The sequence below is a fragment of the Schistocerca americana genome, unplaced genomic scaffold (genome assembly GCF_021461395.2).
Source record: "Schistocerca americana isolate TAMUIC-IGC-003095 unplaced genomic scaffold, iqSchAmer2.1 HiC_scaffold_179, whole genome shotgun sequence".
NCBI lineage: Eukaryota > Metazoa > Arthropoda > Insecta > Orthoptera > Acrididae > Schistocerca > Schistocerca americana.
The window spans coordinates 207,501-212,500 of record NW_025725883.1 but is presented as its reverse complement, the minus strand read 5'-3'; the positions used below and the strand labels follow the sequence as shown (position 1 = coordinate 212,500).

The 5,000-nt window shown below is 50.8% G+C and overlaps 1 non-coding gene across 1 annotated transcript in view; it reads right to left on the bottom strand.

The window, feature by feature from the left end:
* Positions 1–708, bottom strand: part of LOC124572244 — a 1,910-nt gene extending 1,202 nt beyond the window's left edge. The window contains exon 1 of the ribosomal RNA XR_006971998.1: positions 1–708. This exon is cut by the window's left edge and continues 1,202 nt beyond it. This is a non-coding gene — a ribosomal RNA (small subunit ribosomal RNA).
* Positions 709–5,000: the final 4,292 nt, after the last annotated feature.

The following is a 5,000-nucleotide window of genomic DNA, read 5'->3' as shown; positions in this document are numbered from 1 at the left end:
GATACATGCCAGTTAAACACCGACGGGCGGTGAACCAACAGCGTGGGACACAAATCCAACTACGAGCTTTTTAACCGCAACAACTTTAATATACGCTATTGGAGCTGGAATTACCGCGGCTGCTGGCACCAGACTTGCCCTCCAATAGATACTCGTTAAAGGATTTAAAGTGTACTCATTCCGATTACGGGGCCTCGGATGAGTCCCGTATCGTTATTTTTCGTCACTACCTCCCCGTGCCGGGAGTGGGTAATTTGCGCGCCTGCTGCCTTCCTTGGATGTGGTAGCCGTTTCTCAGGCTCCCTCTCCGGAATCGAACCCTGATTCCCCGTTACCCGTTACAACCATGGTAGGCGCAGAACCTACCATCGACAGTTGATAAGGCAGACATTTGAAAGATGCGTCGCCGGTACGAGGACCGTGCGATCAGCCCAAAGTTATTCAGAGTCACCAAGGCAAACGGACCAGACGAGCCGACCGATTGGTTTTGATCTAATAAAAGCGTCCCTTCCATCTCTGGTCGGGACTCTGTTTGCATGTATTAGCTCTAGAATTACCACAGTTATCCAAGTAACGTGGGTACGATCTAAGGAACCATAACTGATTTAATGAGCCATTCGCGGTTTCACCTTAATGCGGCTTGTACTGAGACATGCATGGCTTAATCTTTGAGACAAGCATATGACTACTGGCAGGATCAACCAGGGAGCTGCGTCAACTAGAGCTGAGCAGCCGGCCGCCCGGGAGTGTGTCCCGGGGGCCCGCGCGAACACGCAAGCGTCCGCTCAATTATTCTGCAAACAGGAGGAGGCTGAGCTCCCCTGCACCATACACCTCGAAACCCTCTCAGGTCCCGGCGGCGCGCAGCGCCGTCCTAAGTACTTGGTCGGGTTCGAGAGAGGCGCAATCGCCCGGAGTTTGGCGAGTAGACGCTTTAGGTGCGACCACCCGTGCTCCCAACTGAGCTTGCCGCTGCCGACAGAGGCCCGGGAGCGTGCTGTCGTGGCATTGCCGGCGGGAGACAACACGCGCCACCTACGGTGACCGGCAGCTCCAACGCCAGCGCCACAGAAGGACAAAAGCCCCACTTGGGTGCCGAAGCGAACTCTCCCAGCACAGCGCACGCGCCAACACGTCCGCACAGCTGCGATACAAACCACCTGCGAGAACCGCAGAGGCGACCGAGCAGCAGACGGCGTCGCGGCGCCGAGCGCCGGGCGGCGGCGCATCCTCAGCGCACACAGTCCTCAATCGGACCAGCACACTGCAGATGTCCACCGCGCTTCGCACCGGGCCCGCGAGGACCTACTTTGGCCGCACGGCGCCGCGTGCAGGGTGCGCCGGCGCGCAGCTGCGCCGCCTGCCGCCTCCGTCGGCCGGCGCGCCTGCCACTGGCCGCCCCCACCAGCCGGCTGTAGCGCGTGCGCCCACGCACCGCGCGGCCAGCACGCCGGGAGGCCCCCCCTCACCGGCCGGGGACGGTCCCACCCAGCCACCGCCGCGTATCGCTTCACACCCAGATGCCATTCACGTTCGTGGGCATGGTGGGTATCGCTGGAACAACCGGTTGGTAGCTCAACCGATCGTCGCCATCACTGATTCACCTCTAGCGAGAACAACCGCACCACAACGGTTTACCAGTTGTTCATTTGCGTAACGTCACCAGCAAACGTAGGCGTCCATCGCCATTTGCAAATTCAACGATTGTTGCATGCCTGTGTCAGGTGTCACGACACACTATGTCTGCCCACATACACGCAACAACATGTGCACGCTTCGCGAACACGTGGAAGGTGGCCCCCGTACGTATGCGATGTCCATTGCGCGAACGACTGTCAACCGGCCTCTGTCGCATGTCGCAGATGTGGAACGCAGTGCACCATGCTATCACGGTGTGTGAGAAGAGACGACTACGTCTGACAACACGCGCCACTACATCAACAGACGGCTCATGCTGATCGCCATCCAGGGCATACCACACTGCAATCCAGCTCTTATAGGGAGACGACACGTAGCTGAGTGCACAACATTTGGACCGCATGGTTCGCCGTTGTTGGCGCAGTCGTTGTACGGTCACATGTACCACGATGTATCATTCAGTACATGAGGACCAATGTGCAGTACAGTGTGTGATTTGGACGTACAACATCAGCGGACAGTTGACACAGGCCGTACCACAGCGTAGGCTAAGTGCTTCGCCATGCAAATGCCAATGAACAACTGCAAATGCCAATGAACAACTGCAAAGGGCATTGAGCATGTACGTCCTGCTGCCATCCACATTACAGTGTATAGCTGCAAGGTGTTTAACATGAAGCGATACACTGGGGACCGGGCAGTGCGAGTAGCAAACTATATTGCGGGGGTTGCAGTTAGGCAACACTACACTAATTTAACGCGTCGTATGACAATTACAGAGCAGGTTAAGGCCCAACGTGTGTTGGGTTAAGGCCCAACGTGTGTTGGGTTAAGGCCCAACGTGTGTTGGGTTAAGGCCCAACGTGTGTTGGGTTAAGGCCCAACGTGTGTTGGGTTAAGGCCCAACGTGTGTTGGGTTAAGGCCCAACGTGTGTTGGGTTAAGGCCCAACGTGTGTTGGGTTAAGGCCCAACGTGTGTTGGGTTAAGGCCCAACGTGTGTTACGTTACGGCGCAACGTGGGTTACGTTACGGCGCAACGTGGGTTGCGTTACGGCGCAACGTAGGTTACGTTACGGCGCAACGTAGGTTACGTTAAGGCGCAACGTAGGTTACGTTAAGGCGCAACGTAGGTTACGTTAAGGCGCAACGTAGGTTACGTTAAGGCGCAACGTAGGTTACATTAAGGCGCAATATAGGTTACATTAAGGCGCAATATAGGTTACATTAAGGCGCAATATAGGTTACGTTAAGGCGCAATATAGGTTACGTTAAGGCGCAATATAGGTTAGGTTAAGGCGCAATATAGGTTACGTTAAGGCGCAATATAGGTTACGTTAAGGCGCAATATAGGTTACGTTAAGGCGCAATATAGGTTACGTTAAGGCGCAATATAGGTTACGTTAAGGCGCAATATAGGTTACGTTAAGGCGCAATATAGGTTACGTTAAGGCGCAATATAGGTTAGGTTAAGGCGCAATATAGGTTAGGTTAAGGCGCAATATAGGTTAGGTTAAGGCGCAATATAGGTTACGTTAAGGCGCAATATAGGTTACGTTAAGGCGCAATATAGGTTACGTTAAGGCGCAATATAGGTTAGGTTAAGGCGCAATATAGGTTAGGTTAAGGCGCAATATAGGTTAGGTTAAGGCGCAATATAGGTTACGTTAAGGCGCAATATAGGTTAGGTTAAGGCGCAATATAGGTTAGGTTAAGGCGCAATATAGGTTAGGTTAAGGCGCAATATAGGTTAGGTTAAGGCGCAATATAGGTTAGGTTAAGGCGCAATATAGGTTAGGTTAAGGCGCAATATAGGTTACGTTAAGGCGCAATATAGGTTACGTTAAGGCGCAATATAGGTTAGGTTAAGGCGCAATATAGGTTACGTTAAGGCGCAATACAGGTTACGTTAAGGCGCAATACAGGTTACGTTAAGGCGCCATACAGGTTAGGTTAAGGCGCCATACAGGTTAGGTTAAGGCGCAATACAGGTTAGGTTAAGGCGCAATACAGGTTAGGTTAAGGCGCAATACAGGTTAGGTTAAGGCGCAATACAGGTTAGGTTAAGGCGCAATACAGGTTAGGTTAAGGCGCAATACAGGTTAGGTTAAGGCGCAATACAGGTTAGGTTAAGGCGCAATACAGGTTAGGTTAAGGCGCAATACAGGTTAGGTTAAGGCGCAATACAGGTTAGGTTAAGGCGCAATACAGGTTAGGTTAAGGCGCAATACAGGTTAGGTTAAGGCGCAATACAGGTTAGGTTAAGGCGCAATACAGGTTAGGTTAAGGCGCAATACAGGTTAGGTTAAGGCGCAATACAGGTTAGGTTAAGGCGCAATACAGGTTAGGTTAAGGCGCAATACAGGTTAGGTTAAGGCGCAATACAGGTTAGGTTAAGGCGCAATACAGGTTAGGTTAAGGCGCAATACAGGTTAGGTTAAGGTACGACATAGGTTAGGTTAAGGTACGACATAGGTTAGGTTAAGGTACGACATAGGTTAGGTTAAGGTACGACATAGGTTAGGTTACGGTACGACATAGGTTAGGTTACGGTACGACATAGGTTAGGTTACGGTACGACATAGGTTAGGTTACGGTACGACATAGGTTAGGTTACGGTACGACATAGGTTAGGTTACGGTACGACATAGGTTAGGTTACGGTACGACATAGGTTAGGTTACGGTACGACATAGGTTAGGTTACGGTACGACATAGGTTAGGTTACGGTACGACATAGGTTAGGTTACGGTACGACATAGGTTAGGTTACGGTACGACATAGGTTAGGTTACGGTACGACATAGGTTAGGTTACGGTACGACATAGGTTAGGTTACGGTACGACATAGGTTAGGTTACGGTACGACATAGGTTAGGTTACGGTACGACATAGGTTAGGTTACGGTACGACATAGGTTAGGTTACGGTACGACATAGGTTAGGTTACGGTACGACATAGGTTAGGTTACGGTACGACATAGGTTAGGTTACGGTACGACATAGGTTAGGTTACGGTACGATATAGGTTAGGTTACGGTACGATATAGGTTAGGTTACGGTACGACATAGGTTAGGTTACGGTACGACATAGGTTAGGTTACGGTACGATATAGGTTAGGTTACGGTACGATATAGGTTAGGTTACGGTACGATATAGGTTAGGTTACGGTACGATATAGGTTAGGTTACGGTACGATATAGGTTAGGTTACGGTACGATATAGGTTAGGTTACGGTACGATATAGGTTAGGTTACGGTACGATATAGGTTAGGTTACGGTACGATATAGGTTAGGTTACGGTACGATATAGGTTAGGTTACGGTACGATATAGGTTAGGTTACGGTACGATATAGGTTAGGTTA